The sequence below is a fragment of the Jaculus jaculus genome, chromosome 14, assembly GCF_020740685.1.
Source record: "Jaculus jaculus isolate mJacJac1 chromosome 14, mJacJac1.mat.Y.cur, whole genome shotgun sequence".
Taxonomy (NCBI): domain Eukaryota; kingdom Metazoa; phylum Chordata; class Mammalia; order Rodentia; family Dipodidae; genus Jaculus; species Jaculus jaculus.
Genome location: NC_059115.1, coordinates 24,840,071 through 24,853,313, shown reverse-complemented (window position 1 = coordinate 24,853,313; position 13,243 = coordinate 24,840,071). Strand labels below are relative to the sequence as shown.

The window sequence follows — 13,243 nt, the reverse complement described above, 5'->3', positions numbered from 1 at the left end:
TGATTCCAGTTAGCTTTGGCTTATATATAGGTGAATAACACAATCAGAAAGGAAGTTACATCAGCCTGGATGTATGTACATATAGAGCACATTTGATTACTGAAATAGACTTAGTTAAAGAATAGCAAAGGGCTTCTAAAATCATTTTGTCCTATCTTTAAAAAATTTTGTTGTACTGTGGCAGCATAAGCCATATATCTGAGGCATAGGAAGTAGGCACATCTCACATTTTAAATATCTAACATTTATAAATATAGGAAGAACCTGTTACCAGTCTTGAAAACAGAACCAATTGATTTATAAACTTAACTAATTTAACCTAGAATTTATCAGAAAAGAACAAGTAAGACAGTATAAGGTCTTAGCACCTGTGTGAAAACATCTTTGATTAGTTCAGACACCTGTGTGGGTACAAATTACCCAGAAAACATTGGAAACAGAACCATGGAGCTTGAATTATATATATATTAGATGAGAACCATTGTTTGAGCACAAGGCTGTACCCTAAAGTAGGGAATATGTCTTAAGAGTTAATTTTGTTATAAGCACTGAACTTAAGATGCAAAAATTGAGACAGTTACTTTACATACAATAGAGTAGAATTTGGTTTTTCCTGAGCCAAAATAGCTAGCTAAATATTAATATAACCCTTGATAAAAATTTTTTTTGAAAGAAAAAGCATTATTTGACAACCAATGATTTTGGCTTAAACTTGATAGCTATTGATTTTTATGTACCACAGAAATTTTTATAAACATAAAACAATTTTATGTTTTACCCATGACTTGAATTTGATAAAGTTTAAGTAAGCTATCCCAACAAATCCAAGGAAGATGAAAGTTATTATTACTGAAATTAAAATCACTTAAACCTAAGTGATTAAACCTAGTTGTGACCATTCAATAAAATTAGCATAAATAAGACAGAAGCTATCTATAAAGTCACAATGTCTTTAGGTATGAGTACTTCACCTTTCGAAATTAACCATTTCTATGTGAGCCTTTATCTTTAGAATAGTTAAAACCTTGACGAAAAGAGGAACCTAATTTACTTTACTGAGAGTCTTAAAGCCAGTTTTATAACCCTTAAATCATAACAAATTAGCATCAGTGACCTGTTAATGAGTGAGGCCTTATCATAACACTCAGTTTATCTATTTAACATTTTGTCTAGTGAGAGACTTTATCTAACAGATGTGACTTTAGGTGTTCATAAGAGATGAACTAAAGAGAACCACAGTTATATGCTGTATTCCTTTTTCCTTGCCAGAGACAATTGGCCATTTTTGTCTCTAGTCAGAGTCTGGGGGACACATGGCTTAAACTTGCATGGGGTTTGAGATAAAAGGGTTCCACCTGTTTTTTTTGTTTGTTTTTTTTTTTTTTAGAGTCCAGCTTTCCATGAATTTAAGTAGCATATGTTGGAAAGCAAGAGCAAAATGAAATTACAGAGCAGAGAGATAAGCATCCTGACATTTCTTTTCTATTCCGAAGTTGTTTCTTTTTACATAGCAAATTTACCCATTCGTAAAACACAAGGTGGTAGACTCTTGTGTATGTTTAACCTGGTTAAACCTCCAATTACATCTGTACTTATGACTTTGTGACCCGCCTAACATAGGCATCACCTGTGTCTAATGTAAGGTGAATTTAGATTAAGACTATGTCCCTATATAAAACTTTTAGAGTATCCTTAAGAGTCTGTAAACAGTTGAAGAATCTCTAACTTTAGGCATGGCATTTAGGTTTAGCCTGAAAATTCTTTCCTACATACGCACATCTTTATCCACATACTTTAACATTCTCAGTACCATTCAAAAAGCATTTTTAATGAGAATTCTATGTCCCAACATTGAAAAATTCTTTTCCAGTTCCTTCAATCAATTCATCTCACCCCATCATTAATTATCTTTTCTCTCTCTCTTTTTTTATTTATTCCCCCGAGGGGGTAAACCGTTCCTGGAAGTACTGCAATACCAGGTGGATGCGTGGAGTGGACGGAGTAAGCTCCTATTCCAACTCCAAGCTCCAAAAATCCATTTAATATATTGTCCTCGGATAGCGGATGTATCAGATGTTAAACTGATAAGAATAGATACTACATGTGATTCTTAGCCAAAAGGCCAAGAAGCGATTATCTTTCTTATAAGGCTATTAAAAAATTACACCAAATTAATCCTATTACTCACTAACAAGTGAGTGGTCTAACAAAATTTTATATCATTAATATCAATAAGACACTAAATTAAGGCCAATACTGTTGTTATCTTGAGGCAGGCTGGCCTAGAAGTCAGGTCAGTTACCTCCTCCTTTTAAGTAACAGGACATTACGAGCTTTTAAAAAATATCTGACAAATTATAAGTTACCTCTTTAGAGGAAGTTTTGTTGTTTTTAATGATCCTCTATGTAAGGTGAACTTGACCTAGAACAAATATCTGGCAAATTCACTCCTTAAAAGACATTTAACTTTTCCTTTTTAATTTCTATGCTTAGGTCTTTGATTTCCTTGAAATCGTTCTCTAGAAGAGAAAGGAATGTCACCTGCGTCCATCTCATCTCTTTAGTTACAAACAGTCACAAACATGACACGACTAGCAAGCACAATGAGCACACATATACACATATACACACACATAAAAAGAACAAATCTCCTGATAAAATTAAAAAATATGCTTAAAGAACTTGAAGCAATCTCAATTTCTTGTGTTTTTAAAATATCTTTTACTATGACAATCAGCTCCTTTTTACTCTTTGCTAATTTTTTTTTTCTTTAACCTGTATTCCTTATGCCTTGAGGGAAGTTTTAAGCCTTTCAACAATTTATGCTTACTTAGGGTCTGTCCCATGATAGAAAAGGAAAGAGGAGAAATGGCAAGACCAGAGGGCAACATTCCCGGTCAGAGAACTGGCACGGGGGGTTTCCCGGTGGGCCTGACCGCAATGTTAAGAGCTGGCAGCCGCTCTAAGAGCATTTACTGGCTGTTGCGTACCCAGTTTTGTTGATAGGAAGAGAGGCTAGATAGGAGGTCTTTGCCAACACCCAAACGGGCTGTCGGGATTCGCACAGGGAGCTAGGGGCCTTCTGCCAATGCCAGAGGGTAGCCCTGGCCAAGAGGCTTCAGTTGCCCTGTCGCTATGTTGCAATTCCACACAATGGCACCAACCAAAATTAAAAGGAGGAAAAGAAGTGCAAAAAGGAAGTCCCGCAGTTCTTGTCCCTTGAAAAAAACAAAATGACTCAATAGTCTTTACTTTCATTGCCTAAAATTTGTCACTTACCTCAAACAGATCAGTTTCGCAGGCGGGCTTTTCTGCGTCGATCGCGGTGCAGGTCTGTTTTACAGGTGAATTGCCTGTAGTGACCTCTGTGCAGACCTTCACTCACCCCTCCAGTGGGGTGGCGGTCTAATGGCTGGGACGGCGGTCCACTCCAGCGACGTTCAGGTCTTTCTTCGTACCTCAGGTCTCACATTCGGGCGCCATTTGTCTCCCCCCCCCCCCCACCCCGGCCAGCAGGGAGTCAAAGAAGCGAGGTGAAAATCAACCTGCATGAAAGTAGGCAAACAGACACAAGAAGGAGACCATGCTAGACATTTGTCACAGCCTCGAGAGTTTATTCTTACATGTAGGTTTATATAGAGTTATAGGGGGAAGGGGACGTGGTCAGGGCAAGGAGTTGTCAGGAAACCTAGAGGGGATGTAATTAGGTGTTCATCTAATCTTGCCCAACTGGCTTAACATCCTGACTGCACCAGGTTTCACATCCTGACCATAAACTGGCTTTTTGCAAAAGATAAGATTCTGTAAGTAGTCTGCTGACCAGTTCCAGAAATACCTAGCAGAAAGCTGGATGGACCAGCTTTCTGAGTAATGAGTCAGTTTATGAGCAGGCCCAGGCAAAATGGAGAGGCTTTTGCTCTATGGCTCCCGACAATAAAGTGTCCAACAATAATGGCTGGGAAGTCAAGGAAGAAGACACAGAAGCATGTGCCTTGAAAGGCATGCTGCCCTTGCAATGGCAAAGGATCACACACACAGACTATAAAGTAAATCAAATACCCACAGGTCCCCAAAACACAACTAAAACAGGGAAAACCCTAGAGCTAATAAGTTAAATGAAATAAAATAGCATCATAAAAGATATTTGTGCTGCTGATTTATAGTTTAATCCCATTGTGATTGATAGAGTGCAAGGTATTATTTCAATTTTCCTGTATTTGTTAAGATTTGCTTTGTGTCCTAATATATGCTCTATTTTAGAGAATGTTCCATGTGCTGCTGAGAAAAATTTTATTTTGCAGCATTTTGATGGAATGTTCTGTAGGTATGTTAGGTCCATTTGTTCCATGAATTCATTTAATTCAGATGTTTCTCTGTTTATTTTTTTGCCAGGAAAACCTGTCAATTGACGAGAGTATGGTATTGAAGCCACCCACTACAATTGTGTTTGAAGCCATCTGTGACCTTAAGTCTACTAGTGTTTGTTTGATGAAACTGGGATCTCCCATGTTAGGTGCATATATGTTTAGGATTGTAATATCCTGTTGGAGTATTCCTTTCATTTGTATAAAATGACCTTCTTTATCTTTCCTCATTAATGTTGGTATGAAGTCTATCCTGTCAGATATTAGGATAGCAACCACTGCTTGTTTCCTAGGCCCATTGGCTTGAAATACTGTTTTCCATCCTTTCACCCTAAAACAGTGTCTATTTTTGTTGAGAGAATAGTTTCCTGGAGGCAACAAGTGGCAGGATCCTGCCTTTTATGCTAAGCTGCAAGCCTGTGTCTTTTGTTTGGTGCATTGAGGCCGCTGATATTAAGAGTTATTATTGAAAGGTATGTATTTATTCTCACCATTCTTCTTATTTTGTACTGTTTACTGTTTTCCCTTTACTCATTTGTTTTAACTGCTATTTGAGGTGGTTTATTTTTTTCCTATTTCTTCCTGTGTGTGTTTTGCTTTCTCTTCAGCATTATGAATTCCTTCCAGTATTTTCTGTAGAACTGCTTTAGTTGTCATAAATTCCTTTGGCCTGTTTTTTTTTTTTTTTTTTTTTTTTTTTTTTTTTTTTTTTTGGTGGAATGTCCTTATTTCTCCATCAATTTGGATAGATAGCTTTGCAGGATAAAGTAATCTTGGTTGACAGTTGGTATCTTTTAGTACTTGGAATACATCATTCCAAGCCCTTCTGGCTTTTAAAGTTTGTATTGAGTAGTCTGCAATTCTGCAGTTATTCTGATGGTCTTGCCTTTGTAGGTGATTTGCTTTTTCTCTCTAACTATTTTAAATATATTTTCTTTGTTTTGCATGTTTAGTAGTTTAATTATAACATGGCAAGGAAATGCTCTTTCCAGGTTTTCTCTGTTTGGTGTTCTAAAAGCTTCTTTTATCTGCATTAGCATTGCTTTCCCAATTTGGAGAACTTTTTCTTGTATGATTTTGTTGGAAACACCTACTACTCCTCTGGATTGGAATTATTCTTCTATTATACCCTGAGTTCTTATGTTTGATCTTTTCATAGTGTCCTGGGTATCTGGAAATTACCATTCATACCTTGCTACTAGCTTTTCTTTCTCTTTCTTGGACTGTATTGGACCTGCCACCTTGTCTTCTAGTTTAGATATTCTGTTCTCTCCTTTATCCATTCTACTGGTAAGACTTTCCACAGTTTTTTATTTCATTGATTTATTCTTTAGAGCTGGGATTTCAGCCTGGCTTTTCTTCAGTATTTCTTTTTCCTTACTTGTGTCTTGTAATGACCTCCTTATTTCATTCAGCTGGTTTCCTGTGTTTTCTTTCATAAGTTTATTTTCTTCTTTAATTCCTTGGTTTTCTTCTTTGATGCCCTTCATTTCTTCTCTGATTTCTTTGAGCATAGATACCATCATTTTCTTAAAATCTTTGTCAGCCATCTCATCTCAAACAGTCTCATTAGTGATCATTTCTGATGGGTTTGTAATTTTTGGTGGGACTGTATTGTCTTGATTCTTTGAGTTTCTTGTATTATTATGTAGCAACTTTTGCATCCTGAATTGATTTGATGCTTGGGTTTTCTACTTACGTGCAGTGTTCCAAGACATGGCAATCCACCTCTATATACCCTCAGGATATGAGTTCAAGGTGCCACTTGTAGCTCCTGTCCCCCAATCCAGTCACAGAAGTAGTCCTAGGTGTTGAGTTTGCTTGCTAAGCAAGTATTCTAGTGGACTGGGTAGAATAATTTACAAGTAAATCCTAAACTTCAACCAAGCAATTTACACAATCAATAAAAATCAGCACAAAGTATGCAGTTGTGGGGATTAAAACAAACAGATAGGGCTGGAGAGATGGCTTAGTGGTTAAATGCTTGCCTGTGAAGCCTAAGGACCCTGGTTCAAGGCTCAATTCTCCAGGACCCACGTTAGCCAGATGCACAAGGGGGTGCACATGTCTGGAGTTCATTTGCAGTGGCCGGAGGCGCTGTTGTGCCCATTCTCTCTGTGTTTCTCTCTCTGCTTCTTTCTCTCTCTGTCTGTGGCTCTTAAATAAATAAATAAACAACAACAACAACAACAAAACCCAGATAGTCATATAAAGCCAATTTCCCTAAGGGTGTGTGTTGTTCTATAAAATAATCTGTCTTGTGGGGAGGATCAAGAGAATGTGACAACATTAAAAAAAATGGTGGTGAAATACACTGATCTTTGACTCTTGCTCTGTCTGACACATTCCCAAGACCTTTACATCCACACACATCCAGGAGAAGAGTAGGTGGAAACTTTGGAGGGGGTAGTTGGTTACATGGTCTGTGATGTTATCTAGGCACTCACTGGAACCAGCCAACTGGCAAGGAACTTTGGACACACCCACATAGCTCTTCCAGTGAGTAAGGATGGAACATTTATTCAGGGGCATTGTAGCACACCATCCCTCTAATCCCCAGCACTCTGCATCAACTACATAGATAAACCTCTTTAATATTCACACTGAAGCCAGAACAACATAACCAGGTGAGGAAGGAAAAGAATGAACATACACCATAAAAACTGTTGGAAACATGGGAGAAGATGGTTGGATACCCGGTTTGAGGCACCATCTATAAGAGCACTTGTTAAATGCTGTTGGCTGGGCTTTTTCTCCAGCTGGCAGGGAGCCTTGCTGAATTCCACATGGCCCTAGGGAGGAATATAAGTAAATTGTTCTTTTTTTGATTTTTTAATTTTTTTTATTTTTTTGGTTTTTCTAGGTAGGGTCTCACTATGGTCCAGGCTGACCTGGAATTAACTCTGTAGTTTCAGGGTGGCCTTGAACTCACAGCGACCCTCCTACCTCTGCCTCCCAAGTGCTGGGATTAAAGGCATGCGCCACCATGCCCAGCCAAGTAAATTGTTCAATAGGGGAAATTGTACTAAACTCTCTATTGACTTGCAAGTACTGCACTAGAATTACTCAGATATCCTCTTCATTCTTCACACTTAAGCACAAACACCCTCTATGTAGGGCAGAAACAAGAAAGGAGTCTCACATATAGGAAAATGGTGGTGAGCAAACCTCTCCTTGTCTCATGCTCATTCCATGGTATAATCACACCCTCACACTTCCACAAAAAGAATTATTGGAGACCTGGGAAAACACTGGTGGTTATCTGTCTTGTTGAGGAAGAGAAAATACATCTCACCACACACAAAAAAGAGAAACTCGTGATGACTGATGGTTTTCTTTTTGGGTGGGTGTCTCATGCTCCTTTTGAGGTTCTTTGGACATTCATACACACACACATCCAGGACAGGAGTTGGTGGAGACCTGGGTGGGGACACATGGATACCCAGCCCATGGTTTCATCTATACTTGTCAGCTGACAATCTTCTCCTGCCATTTTTGGTGGTGCATTGGCCTCTTTCACATGGCCCTAGTGACAAATATGGACGTAATGATCAATAGGATAGATGGTACCCAACAGTCTCCTGACTCCCAAGCACTCTGCTACAACTACACAGATCATCCTCTGCATTATGTGTTCTCTCTCTCTCTCTCTCTCTCTCTCTCTCTCTCTCTCTCTCTCTCACACACACACACACACACACACACACAAAGGGAGTCAGGTTTGGCTGGTTATCAGTGAACATCATTGGAGATTTTCAATAGGGTTTGATTTCTACTTTGGGACCTGGCTTCACCTATGGCTGCATATGCATGCCCAAGTGTATCTCCTTCCTGGTTAAGGCACCTGTGCTTATGATCAGGGAAAGGACAAGAGAGGAATCATGGGGCAGGGAAATGGTTGTACACTGCTCATGTCTCATGCTCATTTTGAGTTTCTTTTGATATAAGTGTGCAAAAGCATTCAAAAGAAAAGCTGGAAGAATTTTGGGAAGAGAGTACTTACCTATCATTGTGTGTGCCGTCTAGTGTGCACAAAGCACCTCCAAGCCCACTTTGTATTCTTACTCCAAGGCCTCTTTGTATTCTCATTGCTGGTATCTGCCTGAGAGTAACACAGCATGTTCCTTCTTACATTATTGCTGAGTAGTCCTAACTGCTGAGTTCAGTTAACTGTCAAGGAAGCATTTCCTGTGTCTCTTTTTTTAATTTTTTTAATTGTTTATATTTATTTATTTATTTGAGAGTGACAGACACACAGAGAGAAGGAGAGAGAGAGAGAGAGGGAGAGAACGGGCATGCCAGGGCCTCCAGCCACTACAAACAAACTCCAGACACATGAGCCCCCTTGTGCATCTGGCTAACGTGGGTCCTGGGGAATCGAGCCTTGAACTGGGGTCCTTAGGTTTCACAGGCAAGCACTTAATAGCTAAGCCATCTGTCCAGCCCTCCTGCGTCTCTTTTTCTGAGTCTTCTGTTGAAACTCTTTCAAGTTGTCTAGGATGTTCTTTGCTTCCCTTCCCACTTTCCACATGCCAAAATGGTTAGTCAGTGCAGCATATTTTAGTTCTGCTGCTCACGGATATGTCTAGGTACACACAAGTTCCTAAATTAAAAAGTCACATAACTGAAATAGGTATTTGTGATTACACAGGACATCACAATGGAAATTTCTGTTTTTGTCAATTTACCAAGAATAATTTTTCTTATCTTTACATGTGTATGGTGGACATGGTAGTCCTAGTTTATTCTCAGCTTAGGATGCTCTGAATTGGGATTGTCTTGAACTCTTTCAGGGCTTAAGAGGAATGCCAATGAGGAAAGTAGTTATTAATAATAGTGTTCCTTCCAGTTCTTTTTGTTGTTATTGTTCTTCAAAGGCTCTCCACCTCTTTTTATTATATTTATTAAATTATTTTTAATTGACAGCTACCATGATACTTCCCTCCCTCCCCCCACTTTCCCTTTTGCAACTCCACTCTCCATCATACCTCTTCCCCATTGTAATCAGTCTCTCTTTTATTATGACATCATCATCTTTTCCTCCTATTATGATGGTCTTGTTTAGGTAGTGTCAGGCACTGTGAAGTCATGGATATCCATGCCATTTTGTGTTTGGAGGATTACAGTGTAAAGAGTCCTACCCTTTCTTTGGCTCTTACATCCTTTCTACTACCTCTTCCACAATGGTCCCTGAGCCTTAGAAGATATGAGAGAGATATTTTAGGGCTGAGCACTCCTCTGTCATATTTTCTTGGCACCATGGTGTCTTCTTAGTCATCCCAAGGTCACCATTATCTGAAAAGAGAAGCTTCTCTAACCAAAAGTAAGAGTAGCATTAACATATGGGTATGAACATTAAGAGAAGTGCTTACTGAGCAGTTTGATATACATTTAGGCAGACACTAGCAAACATTACACCTCTAAGTCTCATGAGTACCGCTTTCATAGGTTTTAACAATCAGGCATGTATTCTCACCCATGGAGTGGACTGCCAGTCCAATTAGAGAGCAGTTGGTTTCCCCCATAACACATATGCCATTATTGCCCCCACTGGCTCATTTGGCATGGCAGGCAAAATTTAAGGCTGGCAGTGTCCATTGTTGAGTATCTCCACTAGCTATTTTTCTCTCTCCCATTGAACTTTATGCAATAAATCTTTTACCAGCTTTCTGTCAAATGGTCTACATGGAGGAAATTTTCAGCTCAGCTCCAGAAGGATTTCTCAGTGACCTTGCAACTCAAGTATTGGGAGTCTTCATCAATAGGGCCTTACAATCTATTCCTAGTGGGAAACCAAGAGCTTTGGCAATGGCCTGTAATGTTTTAGAGGTATCAGGGACCTCCCTTGCCAACAAGTCACTGGAAGGTATCCCACCCTGGAACTGAAATTTCTCTAGTAACAATCTATGGCTTCTGGGTGTTCATTTGTCCAAACAAGTAGATTTCCACATGACTTATTTATATCCTCTTAGATTTTGATTAGCCCTCCCCCCCCCCATCTGTCCTGAATAATCAATCTCTTCAGTGACCTCACTTAGGTCTTTTCATCCCCATTAATCTGTTCTTCTATTTACATATATGCAATACCATTCTATTAAGTTCTCCCTCCCTCCCTTTCTATTCCCTTTATGTCCCCTTTCTAGGTTACTGGCCTTTGCTACTGAGTTTTATTCCTGTTCACATAGAAATCTAATCCTTTGTATGAGATATGAGAAAGAACATATGATATTTAGTTTTCTGGGCCTGGATTACCTCACTAAGTATAATCCTTCCAAGGTCTATCTATCCTCTTGTGAATTTCATAATTTCATTTTTCTTTACTGCTGAATGGAATTCCATTGTATAAATGTGCCACATCTTCATTATCCACTCATCAGTTGAAGGACAGCTAGTCTGGTTCCATTTCCTAGCTATTGTGAATAGAGGCAATGAACATGGTTGAGCAAGTATCTCTAAGGTAGTGAGATGAGTCTTAGGATATATCCTTAAGAGTGGTATAGTTGGGTCATATGGTAAATCTGTTTTTAGCTGTCTAAGGAACCTCCATACCAATTTCCACAATGGTTTGACCAGATTGCATTCCCACCAACAGTGTAGAAGGTTTCCTCTTTTTCTGCATCCTCACCAGCATTTACTGTCATTTCTTTTCATGATGGTAGCCATTCTGAGAGGAGTGAGATAGAATCTCAAAGTAGTTTTACTTTCCATTTTTCTAATGGCTAAGACTTCCAGTACTATATTAAATAAAAGTAGGGACAGTGGACACCCAAGTCTTGATCCTTATTTTAGTGGAAAAGCTTCAAGTTTTTCTTTATTTGGTATTATGTTGGCTGTGGGTTTGTCATAAATAGCATGTATTATATTGAGATATGTTCCTTCTATTCTAAGTTTCTGTATAAATTTTATTATGCAAGAATATTGGATTTTATCAGATTCTTTTTCTGCATCTAATGAGATGATCATGTGATTTTCCTCCTTCAGTCCATTTATGTAATATATAACATTTATCAATTTGTATATGTTGAACCATTCATACAGCTCTGAAATAAAGCATACTTGGTTGGGGTGAATGATATTTTTGATATGTTGTTGTATTCTGTTTGCCAAAATTTCATTAAGAATTTTTGCATATGTTCATGAGGGAGATTGGTCTATAATTTTCTTTCTTTCTTTTTTTTTGGTTCTGTCTTTGTCTGGTTTTGGTATCAGGGTGATGCTGGCTTCATAGAAGGAGTTCAGTAGGATTCCTTCCTTTTCTATTTTATGGAAAAGTTTGAGAAGCATTGGTGTTAGTTCTTCCATGGAGGTCTGGTAAAATTCACCAGTGAATCCATTTGGGCCTGGACTTTTTTTAGTTGAGAGATTTTTTTTTTTTTAACAATTGCTTGGATATCCATACTTGTAATACATATACTTAAGTGGTTAACCTTATTTGATTTAATTTTGGTAGGTCATATAAATCAAAGAAATCATCTCTTATAGAATTTCAAACTTAGTGTTCTTATATGTCCATATATATATATGTGTATATATATATATGTGTGTGTGTGTGTATATATATATATATATATATATATATACATATATATATATACACACATTTAATTTCTCTGGTATCTGTTTTTTTTTATTTTTAAATTTTTATTTATTTATTTATTTATTTGAGAGAGACAGACACAGAGAGAAAGACAGATAGAGGGAGGGAGAGAGAATGGGCGCGCCAGGGCTTCCAGCCTCTGCAAACGAACTCCAGACGCGTGCGCCCCCTTGTGCATCTGGCTTACATGGGACCTGAGGAACCGAGCCTCGAACCGGGGTCCTTAGGCTTCACAGGCAAGCGCTTAACCACTAAGCCATCTCTCCAGCCCTCTGGTATCTGTTTTAATAGTGCCTTTTTAATCTCTAATTTCATCAATTTGTATTTCTTCTCTCTTTCTTTTGGTCAGATTTGCTAAGGGTTTATCAATCTTGTTTATCCTTTCAAAGAGCCAACTCTGTTTCATTGATTCTTTGGGTTGGTTTTTGGTTTCTATTTTATTAAATCTGCCTCAACCTTTATTATTTCTTCCTGTCTACTGATTTTTGGTTTGCCTTCTTCTTTTCCCAAGGCATCAAGGTGAAGCATTAAGTTGGCTACTTGCAATCTTTCCAATTTCTTAATATAGGCACCTCAAGCTGTAAGTTTCCCCTTAGGCCTGCCTTCATCATGTCCCAAAGGTTTTGGTATGTTATGTTCTCATTATCATTTGATTCTATGAATTTTTTGATTTCCTTCTTGATTTCTTCATTGACACATTCATCATTTAGTAGTGTATTGTTTAGTTTCCATGATTTTGGTATGCTCTATAGCTTTTCTTGCTATTGATTTGTAGGTTAATGCTATTGTATTGGGGCAGAATGTGGTAGTTTGAATAGATGGCTCCCAATATCTTCAGCGTTTTATTAGCTTGTAATTTGCATGTGCAGCCACCTGGCTGGAGACAGTGTCACTGAGCAGATCTTAAGGTGTAGTGATGGATTTGAGATTTCAATCTAAAGATATGCAAAGTGTGCCTAGCTGGAGTTCCTGAAGTGTGCTGTGCTGTGTGGCTTTTGGCTTGTGCTTCTCTCTCTCTGATTGGACCTGTGAAGGCAGGCCAGCTTTTTATACCATTTTGGAACTTACCCTGGATCTGTAAACTTTAATATCCCTTCCTCCATAATTGAGCCTGGCTGGGAAGTTCATCTAAGCAAACCTGAAGCTGTCTGATACCGTAATATATTGCTTAGTTTCCTTGATTTTGTGCATGCCCTATAGCTTTTCTTGCTATTGACATGTAGTTTCATGCTATTGTGATCAGATAGAGTGCAAGAAGTTATTTCAGCTTTCCTGTGTTTGT

The 13,243-nt window shown here is 38.4% G+C and overlaps 1 non-coding gene across 1 annotated transcript; it reads right to left on the bottom strand.

The window, feature by feature from the left end:
• Positions 1-1,942: 1,942 nt before the first annotated feature.
• Positions 1,943-2,134, bottom strand: LOC123454992. The gene has a single exon (XR_006633627.1). It is a non-coding gene; the product is annotated as a U2 spliceosomal RNA (small nuclear RNA).
• Between the last annotated feature and the right edge of the window lie 11,109 nt (positions 2,135-13,243).